Source organism: Boleophthalmus pectinirostris, unplaced genomic scaffold, assembly GCF_026225935.1.
Source record: "Boleophthalmus pectinirostris isolate CB_2022bp ecotype Guang Dong unplaced genomic scaffold, ASM2622593v1 HiC_scaffold_4, whole genome shotgun sequence".
Lineage (NCBI taxonomy): Eukaryota > Metazoa > Chordata > Actinopteri > Gobiiformes > Gobiidae > Boleophthalmus > Boleophthalmus pectinirostris.
Window position 1 is genome coordinate 19,382,632 of NW_026571353.1, and position 20,486 is coordinate 19,403,117.

General features: G+C 38.2%; 1 protein-coding gene across 8 annotated transcripts in view; it reads right to left on the bottom strand.

The window, feature by feature from the left end:
* mef2cb (myocyte enhancer factor 2cb) overlaps nt 1-16,230 on the bottom strand; it is a 56,997-nt gene extending 40,767 nt beyond the window's left edge. For 2 of the 8 annotated variants that reach the window (XM_055161329.1, XM_055161324.1), the window contains exon 1: nt 7,821-8,308. The gene's annotated coding sequence lies outside the window, so the exon portion shown is untranslated. Of the gene's footprint in view, nt 1-7,705; nt 8,312-9,931; nt 10,038-16,109 lie in introns of those variants that run through there. The other 6 variants (XM_020921357.2, XM_055161330.1, XM_055161328.1 and 3 more) reach the window with 6 other exon arrangements.
* Between the last annotated feature and the right edge of the window lie 4,256 nt (nt 16,231-20,486).

The window sequence follows — 20,486 nt, forward strand, 5'->3', positions numbered from 1 at the left end:
TTTTTGAATGTACCTGCACATGTAGGCTCTGAGCTCTTCTGCTGCAGGCTCATAACATGTATGCAACTGTTTATTAAATATTCTATAAGGCTTTTAATAAAGGGGCGGGAGGTCATAGAGGCCATGTATCAAGAAGGGGGCAAATACACTGACTGATTGTACATAGACTTCTCTATTGCCTAAAGAAGAAAAGCACTGTATATACAATATTCTTTTCTCATAGAAATAATTGGTAGTTGTGGTTGCCAAATTTCACCCTTGAATCCTAAGGTCTGCCATTTCTCCACCACATTATTTTTGTCAATAAGGGCTCGTCCCTAAAACTGAGGTATAAATACATCTGTGCTGAATGTGTTTTTGTAATCAGCAGTAGCTTGAACACAGGTTTTTTCTTCACCTACAGAGCATTATTCAAATAAACAACTCATTACATGTGTACTTAACTAAAGGGAGCTGGCAAAGGCTTGAAGCGAATCCTTGTTATCATTCCTCTCTTCCAATAAAGCAATAGGTGAGAGGAAGAGGGAAGAAAGTAGAGACAGTATAAGTTGCTATCACATAAGTACTTATAGTGTACACCTCCATGCTTTGTCTCCCTCCTCTTCTCCTGCTACCCTCTAGCCTTCTCTCCTTCGCATCTTGTCCCCTGGGGTTTTTGCTCTGCTCTTCCTTGTTTTTCGACCATCTCTTAGAACTGGGTCATCAACAGACTGTGCGGCAGCATTTTGAAGAACATGGGCAAGAAAAAAGAGCCGTTCTTTCCATGAGAACAATCCAGTCTTCTTTAACAAGTGGCCCGCTTATCAAATTAAGCTGTCAAAAACACATTAATAACAGGCAGGCACTATTCCCTTTACAGAGACGAGTGGAGGGAGAAAGCACACTGGTAAAAGGGAATGATTTCTTACATGTGTGAAGAGGTAGTCCTTCTAGCGTGGACAGAGCTCTTAGTGGTCGTTTTCTTATGGTTTTGGTCTATTCTCAATGTGATTATGGAGGAAAGATGCACAAAAGTATGGATAATGTTCATATTTGAAAGAAAAAAATGGTAACAAAACTAATAATTATGTCTGACAACTGGATGTTGGAGTTGGAAAGATTTCTATATGATGGAGAAAATGTTTTGATTTTTGGTTTCAACTCTAAGCCGGGAGACAATGTGAAGAAAAGACTGCAAGTTAACACTTTGCGTGTTGTTCACATGACAGATGTCTGAGTGGCAGAAATTAAATTAACAAGACATCTTGGCATACAGATGGCAGAGAGGAGCGAAAACCACCTTGTGACCTTACACTCTGAGTTGAAGTGTTGCAAAAACACTTGTGATTTGAAGGCTCCATTGTGCTGCCTTGACACTTGGTTTTAAACTGAAGAAGTGTCAGTAAAGTTCAACTCTGGACCCTCCAAGTCTCTGGACTCTTCCTGTTTGCTTTAGGCCCAGAGGCCAGCTCTGTCGTAGGCTGGAGCAGGATGGAAGTGACGTAGGTCTGTGCTGTAAGACTGGAGCCACGACAGGTATCCCCCACACTTCCTCAGCTATTTATAAAGTCCGGCACGGGGGCCAGAAATAACACCCAGTCCATTTTTATCCCAAATAATGAAAGGCGGCAGTACAGCTCACTAACACTCTAACGCTTTGCTGCTGAAACACAAAGGCTCAAAATATCCATCAAGAAAATCAACTACAAAGAGCAACAAAGTTAAAACCTCCTTCGACAGTGATCAAGCGCTTTTGTCTTTGAGCGCATAGACACATACACCCAGCAGACAAAAGTCAATATCAAGGCTGAGCTATTTCTGTAGAGAGCACTATTTAGGAAGTGTGGGCCGGGTGCCAGTATTCTCCTCAGTATCGTCTGGGCGTCACTGCACCGCTCCCACTGTTATACAAACTCTCCAGCCTCCATTCTGAGTGCGTGTGAGTGTGTGTGCGAGTGTGCATGCCCTGTATACACACAAGGTTATTTGTTTTTCCAGCGGGTCGAATCACAGTGCCAGGTGAAAGCATCTATTGGCAGGACGGGAGAGGAGAGTGTGGCGTGGTGTGCGATCACGAGGCCCCCACTTTGCCCAGCAAACCTTGAAGTGAATCGGGAGGGCTGGAGTTTCAAACAAAGTGCCCCCTCATTCATTATACATGCAACTGCACTGAAAATCTCCTTCCGCAACACCATCTCCTCTCTTCTCTCCCTCTCTCTTCTTTCTTTTTTCCAGACAGAACATCCATAAAGTATGAATAAAATTAATGACATCACGAGCTGCACTTTGGAAGAGCCACTGTTAGGAAAAAGCCATACATCACAGGCCAGAAGGAGACTGGCCAAAAAGGAAAGAAATGAGTAGGGGTGTGAGGGGGCGTTCCTTCACCCTCCACTGATTGGAAAAGAACAGGTTGGATACAATAGAGAGATTAAAGTATTTAGTGATATAGAACTTTGAGCCTGTCCCGGGAGCATTCTTCTCCAGAATCACGTGGGAAAAACACAGATGACAGAGAAAGTGCTGTGTTTTCATTGATTGTGTAAACATAGGCTGCTTTAGCTTTTACATCATTATAACGCAGAAAAATAAAGGTCAACATAATGTATTGTCTTGACCTAAAAGACACTACACTACGTTTTTAGACCAATTAATATGAAACTTAAGACCTGCCTTGTTTTGTTTCAATCTCAAAACTAATGGGTAAAATGCCAAATGCAGATTTATGTGTATCACAGAAATAGATGAACACAATTTCAGCATCTGTCTGCCCAGGGCCGCTGTGGCTACAATAGTAGTTTACCACTGCCGAGTGTGGAATGAATGAATAATGCACTGTAAAGCGCTTTGGGTGTCACGAAAGGCGCTATATAAATGCAATGACTGATTGATTGACAATTTGATGGACAAAATTGAACTAAAAATAAAAATTTGCCATATATTTTGTGAAAAATTTACAGCTATTGCATAAAGTACAGCTTAGTAGCATTTTACATTATAGGCCCAAACTTCATTCGCAATCAACCAGACGTTTACAGAAACTTTAAAAAGATTATTTGTAGTGCATTACAAGAGTGTGACTGAGTAGAATTCCCTATCAAGTGTGAAGACATGCTAAAAATACCAAGAACATACAGAGAGCGGCGTGGTGGTGGCAGCAGCAGGTTGTGAGTGAGCAGGGCTTTCAGATGGATGTGAGGCCAGGGCACAGTGCTACCTCTGTGCATCTCACCGGACCATGTTGCAGAATGACTAGGCTATGTTGCTGCCGTGACAAAGATAAATTACCGCCACTGAAAAACATTTCTACATTTTTTTTTTTTAACACACGGCGCACACTCTCTCTCTCCTTTTCCTTGACTTGCTTTTTTGGGCCACTGGGTGTAGTCCAAATGTGCCACACCAAAGAGACGTAAAAGGGGAGGTGAGGAGAGGGGTTTTCTGAAAAGATATATTAAGATGAAGTAGTTCTCCAACACGTGTCTTTTATGACTGTATATATGCCTATACTGTATACTGTTACCCTCAAGTGACCCCAGGAATGAAATTAAAATTGATTTGAAACTATTTTATATGAAATGCTACGCAGAAGTTTTAGTTACGTGTGAAGATTAAATTTGAACTGTTAAATCCTGAAATTTTAATAAAGATTTTACAACAATTAAGAAAGCAAAATTCTGTTCCCACAAGGAGGAGTTCATTGTTGCAGTATGTGTTTTTTTTTTTATATATATCATTCTTACTAGCTCTTTGTTCAGAGCATGCATTACAACTTTTTGCTTAGTAATTTAGTTGGGATAGATAGTATAATTTATACCTGTGCCGTAAATTTCCAATAAATCTATTTAAATTTTGACAAATAAAAAAATGTGAGCGACTCATAACATTTTCAACTGAATTCAAGCAGGGGCCTTCATCCTGCTCCATGTTTACACAAAGAAGTCCTATCCGACCTGTTTCTCTTTGTCTTATCATTCAAAGTTTGCTCCTCATAACGGACCCATAGATTTTCCTCCCCTCTCCAAATATTTCTGGGAGCAGGCCTCAAAGTTATTCAAAGTTTAGCGAGGTGTCTCTTTAGGTGGGCCACAGCTGACGATAGCATTGTGTGGTCAGGGGTGCCAACAGGTCCAGACCACCCAGCAGCTGCAGCTTGGACGACCTACAGGCCAGGCAGGAAGTAGGAAACAGGAAGTAGAAAGAGGGCCTGCAGTATCCTGTCCATCATGACATCATAATGACTATAAGAATACCTGTACACATGTGTATATAATGTGATGTGTGAGCTACTGTGTCCAAATAATTTCCCTTGTGGATCAATAAAGTGTGTCTAAGTCTAAGTCTATATGTTTGAATGCACTGGCAATATAGAATGTGAGGCAATATTTCTTATGTTATATAGTCTTTTATACAGTTTTTTATGGATTAGTGTTCTTTTACTATTTAAGGTAAATCAAACTTGAAACAAATTGATTTATTATCCACTTATTTTTAACTAAACAACTATATACTTTATTGTATGGTAGTATAGTATTCAAATATAGTATTCAGTATTCTAGCTTGTGTTCAGCTCGAGTTTTATGACTGTTCCATCATTCCAACATTTCAAATCCTCTCATCACAGCAACAGCAAGGACAAAAAAAAACAAAACAAAACAAAATAAAAAAAAAAACATTTCATATCAATATACAGCAGCAACAACCTCACACAAACTCGGAAAAGAAAAAAGGGCATAAACATTCCGCCACACAAACAGCGAGAGAGACAAGAGACTGGGAAACGTGCGCACACACAAACTTAACAAAGAAACCCAGAAAACACAAAGCCCAGCGCAGCCAGAAGTCGACTATGCAGAGATATTCTAAAGTGTGTTTTACAATACAATTAAACATCAAAGAGGGGTATATTCCTCTGTGATCCTCAACACCCCAGCGTACAAGCCCCAAACATCCTCACAGACACACGCACATACAAGAGCTCAACGTCACTGCTAATTACTCGATAGAGACTGAAGAAATCTATTCATCATTATGCAAAAAACAAGACGTATTAAAATGTATGCATTCCATCCAGCGTAACTCCCTCACTGCTTATGTTATTTACTTTAGATCATTACTTTTTAAGATATTGCAGTGGATGTGATGGGACTGGTACAGACAAGAAAATAGGAAAGTGTTGTGATTCCATCAAATAAAAAATTACAATAAAAATGTATATTTGGGACTTAACAAACAAATCTGTTAAAAATGAAGAAAAGTAAACTCTTAAACTTCTGCTGTGTCCAAAGACCTTGATTCTAAACATAGTCTAAATTGCTTGATACACAATAATGTTTCCAGACAGTTTAACTGATTCTATGCGCTCCCTTTTCTAAGAAGTAAATATGATTTTCCAGAATTGACTTTTATATTACCTTCTCGTTTTGAGCCAAAGGGCATGAAGTCCAATTACACTACTTCCAATATCTTACCGGCCCGATCTCGCCAACCTGCAATCTGCAAATGAGCGCTTTACTGATGTTTAACTGTGCAAACTGGGCAAACCCTTCTGAAAATATTTGAGACCATTAGTGGAAAGAAAAAACGCTTGAAAAGAAGGTGCTGGAAAAAATGGGACCGTTTAATTATTTGCTTAGACGTAAATTTTACAGATTTTACATTTTTCAGATGTTTTTACAGATCTGGCAGTGTAGTGTATTGCATGACTTTAGTGAAACTTTAATCCCTTCTCTTTTTTTTCTCTTTACGATCAAGCGTGGAGCCTGAGGCAACTTCTTTTTGTCTTTGCCCTTCTCAGCCCCTTTATAATAGATATTTAAATCACAAATATTAGCCTTCCTCCGTTTCACATGGCTCGATGCGTTTCTTCCCCTCACTTAAGTAAAGCTTCCCTTAGCCCCCTGTGTACAGCAAAGTGCCCTGACAATCGGCTCAGGGCTGGGGCCAATCACAGCCACACGTGCCCTTTAAATCCCCTCTGTAAGAAAGGGTAAGAGTGTTGTCACTGTTGGTTTTGTGAATCAGCCCTATAATCCTAAATGATTTGTCAAGAGGGGCAAAAGTTCTTGAGACAATAGACTATTATATCAGGGAACCAGGGTGTGATATGTATAACGTAAAATGTATTTGAGTTTGCTGCGTGTATGTGTAAGTGTGTGTATGCAGTGGCAGGTCCACATGCGAGGAGCGCTCACCTTCCTCTGAGCGGATTAACCTAACACTAAATCCCAAGAGAGCAACAGGCCAGACAGGCCACAGAACAGCTTCATTGACCATAGGCACAAGGGGAGAGGCCAAGTGTGAAAGCTTTCTTATAAACGCTTAATGAACTACAACTACTTCAGTAGAAAACTAGCTAATTAGTCATTAGGAAATAATGGGGTAAATTCATGTATGCCGTGATAATTAAATACAGTGGGCAACAGTTATTGTCTCCATAGGAAATAAACTTTAAACAGTGCCTATATTAGATGTACCAAAGTGCATTACGCTTTTACAGATTTTCATAGTCTGTCTTTTCGGGCTTTATAAAATGTCAATAATTTAGATAAATTCATATTTTTACATTAGGCTGAGTCCTTATCTATAATGTGTACGCAAGTCAATTCACGTTATGTACAGAACATAGCTTCTCTTGTATTTATAGAAGATTTCAAATTGTTGTATCATTAAATATAAATACATCAAAAATACCCCAATACAGCTTTTAAATTAATATGCTGTACAAATTAGTAGTTATTATGAGATATTTACTTTTTAACGCGTCCATTTATAAACAACATACACAGGTAAACATAAGTTCGCACCACAAGCGCTGTAAATTATAAAGTACTCTGTGGCAGCTTTCCTCTCTTGTTCTGTCTCATTTCACAAGATGATTTTATTTAGTTTAATAAGAAACAATGCAGTGTTGTTTTATTGCTAAGTATGTCACCTTTGAAAGGTGCTAGAGGTTAATTGGTGTCACGATTAATCATCTGCAACAGGTTTAATAAAGAAACATTCCAAATGCAAAAAACTGAAAATTTAAGTCACACTTGATGGTGCTATTGTGTTTTACACATATCATTATGCATATTTTTAGAAGTAAAAAAATATATATTATAAAGTATTAAAACCTTAATTTCTAATTGTATGTTTTGTAAAATATGCTACAACCTCTAATCAGGTTCAAATGAAACAAGTTAAAAAGTTGTGAGAAGCAGAAAAGTTGTAATAAACTGCTTATTCAATTGAAATGTAAATGATTAATTTAAGCATGTTTGCTAATTGTAGATAAAACCAATCTGTTATCTGTACAGGGGCTTCTCAGTAGCAAGTGTCTCATTATTACAAGGTTCTTATATTAGATTATAAGCAAATCCTGGTATCCTAACACTAAAACTACTGAAAGTGAAATGAACTTTTACTTTTGTACTTGGACTTATTTACACAAATCTTGGGCAATTCTAGTCATCAGACATTAGTGCGTTTATAGTTTAGTGCAGTTTTGATATCTCAGAGCACATGATGGAATAGGACGCAGCCTGTCAGTGCTGTGTGCGCCTCATGTAGACACGAGAAAGCCACACAAGGTCGACACGCCACAATAAGGTAAGACAGGAGGCAGACCTTGACTCTCCTAAAAGCCCATAAAGAGCTATTTGATGTCAGCGTGTAATTATATGACATAGCTGTCACGGGCGTAAGTCGATCGGGGTCACAACAAATCAATAGACGCACTTACTGTACTTTGTAGAGGAAGCGGCGCTCCCGAGAATGAACCGTTAAGTTTGTCCGTGAAAAAATACACGTCGCCGCGAGTGTTGGTGAAAAAGTGCGTGCCAAGTGAGTGTACTTACTTCATTTCATGTGAAGAAGACGATGAGGTGAAGGTAAAACAAGAAGTCCGCCCCGTAGTTCGGTCCGGGCGGATGACAGGAACCAAAAGAAGCCGCTGGTTGAAGGGCAGGGAGGACTTCTGGCAGAGACGCACTTAAAATCCAGAAGCGCAACTTATAACAAAACAAGCTTGGCAAAAAGTAAGCTATGGTGTAAGCTAGTTTGTCTGCGTGAAAAGTCTGTCTCTCTTGTTGTGTCGCCGTCTGCCTCTCTCTCTCCTTCTGAGCGCTGAGGTGTGGGTCTAGTGTGGACTGGTCGCCGGTGAGCGCTGCGCAGGGATTCGCTGTGTGCTTCGCTGAAGGTGGTGCTCTTCTAAACTGCCGGACGTCTTGAGCTCGTGGTAATGTTTGTCAGGGGGCTGCTATTCACTGTTCCGCTGCACAGTCCTGATTCCTGACCCACACTGTATGCCTGATCCCCTCTCGTCTCTCCCCCGTGCAAGCAGAAGTAATCGATTTTTTTTTTCTTTTGGCTTCTGTAAAAAGGGGGCGGGCTAACATTTCCCAACTTAATGAAATAGGCACAGCCACTAATGCTTTTATTATCGCTCCAGCTCCGGGTAGAGTGGACTCACAGTTCGGTTCTCAGTAGCAAGCCTAGTATGCCTCTCTGGTCACGTTTAACACAAACTTTTCTTTACTTTTACGCACAGGTTACGCACACATATATATTTTTGATAATACAATAAAACACGAATAAAAGTATTTTTCTTTGCCGTTTTTGTTATTAGTCACTAATTTTCTGAAAGATAAACTTGTTCTGTTACTAATAAAACGAAGACATAAAGCTGCTTATAAAAGTGAGTCAATCAGTTCTGCCAAAACCACAACAATTTGCACTGATTTCTTATGTGTTTTTTCTCGTCTTTACAGGACAAGTGCTATCTGCTTTCCCAATTCCCATTGTCTCCAACCTCCTGCTGCATGCCGCCAATCACTCTCCAAGACTTGACTATCTCCAGATACAGATAAGGACTATACACAGACACAGAGACACCATGCATGGGGGGAAATTACCAGGCCTTTATCCATCCAACCAAATGATTTTCAAAACACCCACTTGACTCTCACTGTGACAAGAACGATTAGAGCAGCAAGTTTGCCACTTCAGATAAGACCCCGGATATCTGAATATTTGGAGATGAGTCCTAGATAGACCTTGTAATATGGCTCTTCTATTATAAATTTCTATTGTATGGATGCTGTATTATTGAGGAAATTTGTCAGATAGATGATGAGAAGTAAATTTCAAAAGACAAAAGTGATAAAAGAAAACTTGTGTCACAAAGAGTAGTTGTCTACAATAGAATGCCTACTGCTAGGCCTCCTTAATATAGGGTTAATTATAGACACATAATTTGAAGATACATTTGATTAAAGGCAAATGTTTGCATCAATGTCAGATTATATTTTTGGTAGAATTACCTTTAAACACATGTAGATGCGATCATACAAGTTAAAACTTTAGGTAAATAAATAGTATTAATTGATGCAAATTTTGAGACATCCTGGAATAAGATATTATCAGTGACTTAAGTCCAGTTGGTTTAGATGAAATATAGTTAAGTAGTGTGTAGTAAATAACTTAATGTAAAATTAGTTTAACTATTTCTCTTTTAATTTGATGAAAATCTGTCTTTTTTGGGTCAATATGAATTTGCAGATACATATACTTTGATGCTAGTGAATATTTCATATTCATTGTTTTTACTGGACTCACTGTACCCCCTGACTCCCCCTACTGATACACTGTTAATAAATTTGCGTTGATGAATAAATCAAGCTGGCTAATCTTCTTGACGGATGCACATTTCAGCCTTGGTAACTCGAGCTGCTGGTGTCTGGTGACTCGGGATACCACCTTCACATCACCTGACCCTTTAATCTTTAATAGCATTTCCTCTGGCCCCTCTGATCTCTATAATAATCGATAGGAGATGTCGTTGGTTTGACACATAGGCCTCGGGATCACAACATGGCAAGTAAGAATAGCATCAGATATCAGCAAAACATGTTCACCTTTAGCGTGGCTTGAAAAGTGTCATTGGCATTGACAGTAGATTTGCACTTACCACTTTCTGTCTTCCTTCTTCAGTCTTGTAGCTTTCCTTGCGTTAGCGAGTTGCGTGAGAGGTCCGTGCAGTGTTAGCGATGTCTTGAGGTTGTCTTGGTTGGCACCTGCAGGAAGTAACACATATAGGAGTATGAGGAGAGGAGAGATGAGTGGAGAACCTGCCAGCAAAATGGTAATTGCTCTGGCATAATGTACATCATGGACTTTTCATCTTTGTATAAGTGTGTGTTAAACAGCCATAGAAAATGCAGGGGGATAAAAACGGGGGGAGGTGGACTGAATATATTTGAATGGTATAAAATCATTAAACGTGCAAAACATAGCCTCATGCATATTCATACATGCATGTCTGACTTGTCTGCAGGGATGGACATAGTGAAGCTATAAGGCAAAGTTGCAATGTAGATGCCTGCCAGGATTAATGTGTAGGTTAAATCTTTGAGTTAACAAATAGAGTGATATGGGATGCTTGTGGGAATAGGTCAAGTCTATTGTGTTGTAATATGTACCACAGTATTGTTACCAGAATCACCTACTGTGAACTAAATGGAATTTCATTACGATTTATATTACATAGTCACTGTCAGGGTTGTGTACTTTTACTTCTTTAATTGATTAATCATTCGAGGGTGTCTTAGTCAACCAAATTGTGTTATTAGTAAATGCATTTTTGAATGAGGATTAAAATAATTTATATGAACAACAGAAAGGAGAGGGCATGCAGCTAGAGTTTGGGAGCAACAGTTTAATCTGCCTTTTCACTGATGAACATGTTTGTGTTTTTTTTTACTCTGTATATACAGTAGTTTTCACCTGAGATCCTAATAATTTTGACAGCTTTTGCTAGTGCTATGCCTTAAAAATTGACATGTGGAGCACATCTGTTGTTGACCAAGTATTTCTTTGGTCAATTACAGGTCTAGACACTAATAAGTTGTTAATTATGTTTTAATAGTTCAAATTGTGGTTAGCACAGGTATTTTTGTATACACACCAGCATAATATAAATGCCTTTATATTATCTAAAATGTCCATAGTGTCGACATAAGCATGGCAGTCTTTCTTGGATTTTTATAGTTTATATTTTCATTGCATTTTCTAAATCTCACCTGCTTAATAAGTTGTTTATTAGGATACTCCAGCTGCACAAGCAATAATATTTTTCTTCAGAATCGTACATGACACAGAAGTGACCATATTTTGATGCAAGCCTAGAATTAATGCTGTGATTAAACAGATTGTCTGCTACACTGATCATGCTCAACCTGTCATCACAGTCCCTTCACAGCATGTGTCACACCAGAGCCCAAATGTTTTAAAGAAGGCAGTCCTCCTCTCCAGTAACTAATAAACACAAACACATTTCTTTGGCAAAAAGGGCTGGGTGCAATCTGTCGTCAATCATGTGGAAAACCGTCTGCCTGTCACTGTACATGATGTTGTCAGGCCCTGCACTACTACTCTTGAGAATTATCCAACGATTATAGCATCTCTTTGCAGTCTGTTCCTTCATTCCTTCACTCACTCCCTTGTTTTTGTCCCTTTTCCCGAATGATTTGGTGAAGGATTCGCAGATGTGACAGTGGATTGATGTTACATGATGTGATTACCAAAGTCTTCACAGGGGGCAGCGTCAGGGCCACGGGCCAATTAGAGTCACACGCCCAGCTGGAGTCTATGGATCTTTGTTCTGCACTTGTGTATCCAGCAAACCGAGACACGCTAATGGGGAAATTAAACCACATTTTTATATGATTTGAACATGGTTGGTTAACGGTTTTTATGAGCTACCGGCAATACATATCCATGCCTTTTGTGATTTTAATCAGAAATGTTAAAAGTGCAAGGGTCCACCACCTGTTTCTCTATAGAGCTGTCTTTGCTTTGTCTGAAATGTTTTACAGTATGGCATTAAACTTTTTTTATCATTGAGACCAAACAAGGCGAAGTTACTGGTCAGACCTATGGAGAGGTGACCTCGATCACTGTCAGAATGCCTGTTTTTTGAGCGATAAAACCACCTGTAATTGAATACATGTAAAGCTAGATGTTTAATGTAATGCAGTGCTGTGGAACATTTGAAGCAGAGCAATGACATATCCATAGAAACAAAAGAGTGACGGACCTCCAACTGAAAAGTTACATAATGCACCTTTAAGTAAGTAAGCGCTGATATAGAATAACAAATGAATAAATAAATGAATAAAGACCATTTAGATGTGAAATAACTTTTTGTATATCTTTTATGTTCTAAAGACAGTGATAACAAGTACTCATGTTGAGGTCGACCCAGACGTACACTTTCCTTGTGAAACATTGGTGTTATCAAATTCTGTTCTCACTATACTGGAGAGACGCAAGACATTTTCCAGCAGAGTGGCATTTGGTCTTTGCATAAGTCATGTGGTGTGTTATATTACTCACAATTGGAGCTCCTTATTAATAAGGTTCCTAATGAAACTCAGAGGGCAATATCATGTGTAATTACAGTTGCAGGGATTGTTCCAGTGTACAGTATAATTGGGGGAGCAAAGGTGGGAAATCACTTTTAATTAACTCTTATGTACTCATATTGCAAAATGTAAAAAACAAAGAATTTTCGACGATCCTCCAGAGATTCTTATTTGTGCTTTGAAATGAGCTTTTCTAGTATTTCCCTGTATCTCTGAGCTTACATTCTTTATTAGTCTATGTGGAGCAAACTTGAGTGTTGTACTCTTGTTTTTGTAAATAAAATCAAATTGATTTACCCCAGAAATTCCACAAGCTGATAAACAGTCACAATCCAGTGCCCGTTTGTGCCAGTCTAAACTCCCACGCCCAAATAAACAGTCAAGGCACCCCGTGTGACACTGACTCTGTTTTGTGCATGTTTGGAAAATGTTTACACCTATTTCAAGTTTTAAGACCTTTCCCAAAGTTGACTAAATCTTCTGGTTGTCAAAATGTTGTTCCCAGCCTAATAACCCCTCTCTCATGTCAGGAAGAGAGTGCTGGTGATTTGCATGTGTTGTGTTTAACCAACAGGCTTCTGTCATACACCTTTGCTGAATAATTCATAAGGCACAAGCTGAACAACAAGCTGTGCCTTTGTGCTGCCTGGTGCTCCCGTTACATCACACAGGAGCTGCTCTTTGGTCCTGCCTGCTCTGTGAGAACACGGTGTCTGCCTCTGCACCATCACACCTGTTGAACTTCATGGGACATCACTATTAGGCTTTGACGTGGAAAGGGGGAAGAGGATAGTGCAGATGCTGGTGGCACGCATAGCACACAATGTAGTCATGATTAGTGATAGTTTGTTTACTGTATTATTTATTAGCAATTTAGGGGTAGTTGCCCCCCACAAATTATTTATGACTATAAATATTTCATATCAAAACTTTTTGCAGCTATAATCTTACCAATAGCATTTTTGTTTTGTTGGGAAGTGCACAGTAGCCACAGCCATAAGAACAAATACTTAATTCTAAGCTATACATTGGTTAAATTATAATCATTTTTTATATATTCGATAAAGCTCAGTGAAATAGGCTGCAATGTTTTTGTTACAGATGAAAATAATTAAAGTTATTGTCTGTCATTATGTAAATGTTTCTGTTAATGTCCCATAGTTTGTACATGCAGTCATTTTTTAACATGTAAATCTGATGTTGAGGCTGTTGAGGCTGTACACAATTAACCCAGCCCATGGTGCCTCCGGTGCTGTGTAATTTAGCAAGCTACCTGTAGGGGAGCTCTGCCTCCTTCTCAATGTACATCTATACTCACTGTGAACAAAGGATTTATTTGGAACAGAATAAAGTCTGTTACTTTCCAGTTAGAAAATGTGCTGGTTAAAGAGAGCCGTTTATTAATCAACTCCGTATGGAAACTGTCCTGCTGTATCATTATACATTTTTTACTCAGATATTTAGCATTTTATCATACAAAACTTGGAAGTTATCATAACTCCATTCATTTGTTATTTTCAAATGACACTGTTGATTTAAAGTATAGTTTAGATATCATTCCTGAAAAACACAGTTAGCGCACCTAGCATAGCACAAAACCTCTACATTATACTTAATCAATTCGGTTTATTAGGTGTTCATTTTGACAGGCCATAGGTACGTACATCATGCCTTGTAAGTACATGTTGTACAAAGGTGATTCTTAATTTCCGTACTTCTGTTAATATGTCCCAATGTCTCTATCACACAGACACTGTCACAGCTGCTGACCTCACCCAATCCTCCTGACGATTAAAGATCACTTAGGATGGCCTTGCAAATTCTCCCACACTCTGAACAGGCAGCCGATCGCATCTTATTGTGAAGAAATAAAGTGTGCGCTGAGGCCTTCAGTGACTACAGGCCTGTATTACACCACATGCACAGATTAGACGCGCGGCGCAGTCTAAAGCTTTGTGCCTCTAGGATAACCCCGACTCATTCTTATTCAGACATGATCAGAGGGGATGCAGGCAGCCCAGATTAGCTGCAGATCAAAGCGATGCCTCGTGCCATCGCTGGTGTTTTGTAGGTTTTAGGCAGACCTAGTAGGCGCTGGGTAGTGGCAGCACTGCGTCATACTGTGTACAGGCCTCAACAGTGCTTCAGGGGGAGATGGAGAGAGATTTGCACACACACACAAGCTCAGGCAGCTGCTAGATAAATGCCAATGTTGAATAATAAAGACAGGAGATCAGAATGAACTGCCAGAGAACTTGCCAGAAGTGAAAAGTATTCAGTAGATAAATAAACAGTCTGTTAGAATATGATGAATTTTAGTAAACCTGTGCAACAAAAAAGTACATTGCTCAGCTTCCATCCATAGGTTTCAGAGTGAGGGAAAAATAGAACTGTTGCCATATATATATATATATATATATATATATATATATATATATATATATATATATATATATATATATATATATCACATTACTCAATCAAGGTTACTAGTTCTACACTTTGCCATTCTGGATTTTTAATCATTTATAAATCTAAATAAATCTCATGCTTCGGAAATGCATTTAATTCACAGAAAAAAACAAAATTATTATGCATACTCGTAACTCAATCACTTCCATATGTTTAACAGTTTGATTGATAATTAGAGAGAGTGAGTGAGTGAGTGAGTGAGTGAGAGTGAGCTGCCCTTTTCTTACATCAGTGTAGCATCTGGATTAACAATGAACATGTAGATAACCATGGGAACTGAGTGATGCTCCAACCACTGCAATTTTCCAAGCAATTTTTCAATCCAAGCCATATCTTATATTCTCGTAATGTACATCACACAAGAGACTGGATGGATAATATTTCTGTCGTACTGAAACCTTCAGAGATAAGTTTAAGTAAAGATGAACAAAACCGAGAAAGACCATAAAATATCATGTAATCTGATTAAAAAGACAGTGTGTGATGTTTAAAATTCCAAGCTTCCTTCATATACCATCCTGAAATTAAAACAATTCAAAGCCAAGAATATTTTAACACCATTGTTTTTCATCCTCTGGTTAATAATAATTAAATATCCGTTGCTTCTATCTTCACAAGAGCAGTAACCTGAAGTGACTGTGAATCACAAGCATATAAGATACAGAATACGCCATACCATACAAGCTCAGACTATTTGCCAAGCTTCCTAGGAATAAAAATGTTGACCTAATTGTAAACTCAATCTCCTGAATCGTAACAGCTGGGACCTGACTCCTCCTGTTGGATGCACTGAGTAAGTCCAGTGCTGTTGACAAGCCCAAGGAAAACTCCTTTTAAATAACACTTAAATGTATCAGTCAGCATTCACAGTTGTATGTCTTATTTTGGTAATACTAGACATTTCAAAATAGCACTGAAATGGCATAATTAACAACAATATTTGCTATAAAAAATATTTAAATTAGCCATTAAATTGAGGTTAAATTGTTTTCACATTTTATGTTTTATTTTGAGTTATCACATCAAAATTTCTATCCAAGAGCGAGCAGTGATCGGCATGCTGGCATGTTGTTTTTTTTTTCCATTAAGTCTTGGGTTTTACGACTTTTTAGGACCAACCTCTTTACGTTTATCCAGGCATGGGAGTGGCCTAAAAAATATAATGGTTTGTGACCCTAGATGGCTCAATATCTTATGAATAGACTTGAAGAAAAAATATGCAAAGAAAATAAAAATCTTGTAAAAACTCACCTGTGCCGTTTGAATACTTCTCCAGGAAGTTCTAACTCACAGCACCAGCTGAGGCCCAACTCTTAAAAATAATAATAAAAAACAGACAAATAAATGTCCTGCATTTACTAAAGCCAGACCAGCTGGCTTTGAATAGAAACACCCCGATTTGGGTTGAGTGTGTTTGCCCCCGATCTCAATCTGAACTGAAATCAGGTCTGGTCCAGTCCAGCACTGTGCCCTCCCCACTGTCCCAGCCTGGTCCACCTGCTCCAGTCACTCCTGTTAAAAATAGCCTCATGGGGATCAGTGATCACCACACACACACAAACAAGCACACACACACAGAAACATACACACACCAGCGCACAGACTTAGACCTTTGTCAGCACTGCCCTGGATTATTGCCCCCACAAGAATGCTGCCATCTTCACAGTGCCTAACACTCTCCAACTTGTTTATTGCGTACAGTGTCCATAAAACGAAATACAACTTTATTTTGCCGTGATCCAACGATGTCTGGGGTGGCTCTGGTTAGCATGTGCAGTTTCAGCATTTCCTCCAAATGAAAATATAAGTGTAAATGAGTCAGAACCCTTTGACACATATTACAGATGATTTGTGTGAGGAGGGAGCTCATTATTTCCTTAACCTGCTGACTTAGTGTACTTGCACAACAAATGGACCGTAGCACGTAACGCAGCATACACCCTATTCATAACCATGCATAGATGGTAATCAGGAATAAATATTTAAAAAGAACATTTTAATTAGTTTTTAAGCTAATTTTACTTTGATATCTACAGTAGTATATGTTTAGAAAACGATATAAATCATGCCAGTATTGCTCAAACACCTAACCTACAGACAGTATTTTGCTACTTAATTATAAATGACTGATATATCATATAAGCAACTGTGGACATGTACTTTCAAAATTCAACTGATTCTTTTATTTGACAATTGATATAAAAATAAAAAAAAGAAAGAAAAGAAAAAATCTCTCTCTCAAATCAAACTTTTGATCATATTATGGAAATATAAGTAGATTTTCCCAGAATACATCTGACAGATAAAATTCAGTGTAATTCCCTTGACACTGTGTTCACACTTGTCTGAGAGTAAAATGTCATTTATATTGATTTGTGTGTATTGTTTTCATGTCGTGGGCTTCAGATAATTAAGTATTTTGGGAAAAGCCTCTTCTACCTGCGCCGCTGTACTTATCTGTGGTGAGAATGAGAGTGATGTCATCAACAGGAATGTTCTGGTTTCTGGGTGAGAGTGGACAGATCCCGGCAGAGGAAAAGTGAATTATGAGGAATCAGGGACCAACTGATAAATGCCGAGATATATAATTTGTGTTGATTTATTTTAATTTTGTGAATGTTGTGAATATTTTGACTTAAACTGTTTATTGAAAACACTTGTGGTCATGTTAATAAGGGCCATTAGATTTGCTCAATAAGTAAATATTTTTGTTAACATGATATACACATTTTGGTGACAGCTACCGTATCATGTTAGTAGAATTCATAACTAGATTAGGGGTGTTAAACAGCGGTTAGAAGTGTTGAAGAGTGGTTTTAGGCCCTTGTTTGTCTTACTGTCTCTCTGGAGAGCAGCCTTATTTCCTTCTTTATGTCAGCACTGAAAGTAAATGGGCGTTTTCCATAATACCTTTACTAAACCTTTTGTCAGGCTCTTTGTGTCTGCGTTTTTTAGGCACGGATGTAATCCCTTATGTCAAAAGTATTGAAAATCAGATACTGATAATAAATACTAATGTCTTAACCTTTAATGCCATGATCATGAGCTTTATCAGAACTAGTATGAGACCATGTGATTGCATAAAGAAAGTGCAATTCACTTGTGTTGAAAAAGTAAGTATATTGTTAAAAAAAAAAAAAGAGCATTTTATTATCATTGTCGTATTGAAAGAGGTATCAAATGTCAAGCCTATTCTTAAGCATCAAAATGAGGTTGGAAATGTTAGTATCATTACAACACTACCCCAAAATTGCCATTTTTAAAGTTTTCCTTCTTGTCAGTATGGTTTTAGATTTGCCTTGCCTGTACTTGCATGTATTATGGTAAATATCTGTACTGAGAAATTTGTTTTATTATGTCCTTTGTATTGCTTTTAGTGCACAGCATGCGTGTCTGGCCTTCCCTGCTCTGCACACAAGGTCCCTCTGTGTGAATTTGGCCTCTCAGAATGGAGCGCATACCTCTCTACCCCAGAGCGCCACTGTTTATCAGGCTGCTGATTTAAGACCACTACTCAAGTATACCCTTAACCTTTATTTCATCGAGAATCAGCTCCAATGAAGAACGACGTGAAGTGCTGACTTTTAATCAGATATGGTCGACAAATACAAGCAAAGGCCTTAACCCAATCCTCTCAAACAGTGGATTAGCAAGTGTTGAGTAAACTGGCCCTTTTTGCTGATGACTTGTGTTGGTTTTATAAGACGCCCCCGGAGACAGAATCTGATAAAATGATAGGAAAATAGGCTGCAGTGTTCAAGAAAGAGAGAAAGACAGGGAGAGGGAGAAGGAGAGAGAAAGAGTGATGAAGACATAGCAATAAGAAGTGAGCAAGCATGCACCCCTATTCCAAAAACAATATTTGGACTGAAACCTTAGCCTCTCCATCTGGCTCTTTTGAAGGGCGGATTATGACTGCTGCTTTGGCTAATGCTGTTCCACACTGTTCCTTCTGTAAGTCCACTTGGAGATATTTTCTTCTGACCCATGCAAAGTTAATGTAGTTTTAAAGCATTTCATATTTGCGCAACAATGGAGATAAGCAATGTACAGTACTAGTCAAAAGTTTGGATACACTTTTTAATTTAAGTTATTTACTCTGAAGTTCAATACTGAAATCAAAACCCAATCAATTAAATGACTAATAACTGCCCATGCACTGTGAAACTTGAATATTTTGATAAATAGAAAACTAAATAAAGGCAACTTATTAGGTAAAATTTTGAGATTTTTGAGAGAGTTTTTGAGTCAGTGGACCTGTTTCTATGAAGTCATTTTCCGATCATTGTTGTTTACAATGAACAATATGTAAAATATGATCTTCATGCAATTACATCAGGATTGTTACATTTGTGCTGTTTTACATACACCAATAAAACAGCTATACTTTATACTGAGCAAGGATATCTGTTTTGTGACAGGTCAGAATCTGTGGATTTTAACACAAAGACAACCATGGACCTGGACATGCTCTGTGCACTAGACAAGCACAATGTGTTTTCAGGTGACCATGGTAACAAAGCACAGCACTTAACCTTGCATACTGTTTGAGTTGAATACAACATGAGGCTACCTCATTTTTTTCTCTTTCACATTCACATGAGCTGAAAAAATTGATATTTAGTGGTTAGTTAAAATATTTCAATATGTATTACTTAAGTATTAAGCAAGGAGAAGCTGTGCATGATGCATTTTTAACGCAAATGTGCTTCATTTATTCATGTGGTCCTCAGGTTTCAATAATGAAATCACTGAGTCTGCTCATAAACAGTGTTTGATAGAGCTAACCAATAAAATTTGTTATTAGCCTTCTCAAAAAATAAACGGTATTTGTTTACTTAGCTAGTTAACATTACACTGGTAATAAGCCAAGTTAAACAGATGTTTTGGGCCTTTCTTACTCAAATTTGTTGCTCTTATGATTTGGACAACTAACAATAAAACCATAAATGTGGTAACGTTTAGTTGAACGGCTCAAATGTTGACAAATCAACTGATTCTCATTGGTCTTCTTACAGTAGGTGATGTCCAGTGCACAAGTCAGGTCACAGGTTTTGACCCAAGTTCCTGAGTTGTTTTTCCAACTTGTGCAGGAGTCCATGTGCATTTTTCTACTTGGAAAAACATTTTCATAGTTTCCGAGGACCACATTAACACAGCATTAGACTACCACGAGACAGTGTGGTGTTCCTCTGCGAAGTGTGCTACATTAAAACTGCGTAACATACGGATTCAAGTTGCTATAGCATGACCACAAACTGAAATGTCTCACTTGTGAATGTGACAACTTCTTTCCCATCCGTGGATGTCGAGATATTATTTTTTTAATTCTTTACATGCATTCTACTCTGTTGAGCATTTGTTTATGTCCGTTGCTATGATAAAGGCCACTGCATAGGGATGTCAAACTGTGATATAGCTATTCCTGAACTATTTGTACGTTATGCCAAATTTACTTAAGGCAGATAGCATTGAAAGCATGATATAATTTAATTCTATAGTCACAATTTCCTCTTTCTCTGAAATTTGGCTTGCCAATTAACTTTAAAGCGACCAAAATCAATATGCAATTGAAAATTTAGGCCAATCATTGTGAAAAGTTAAAGAAGAAGATGAGACAAGCCTGGA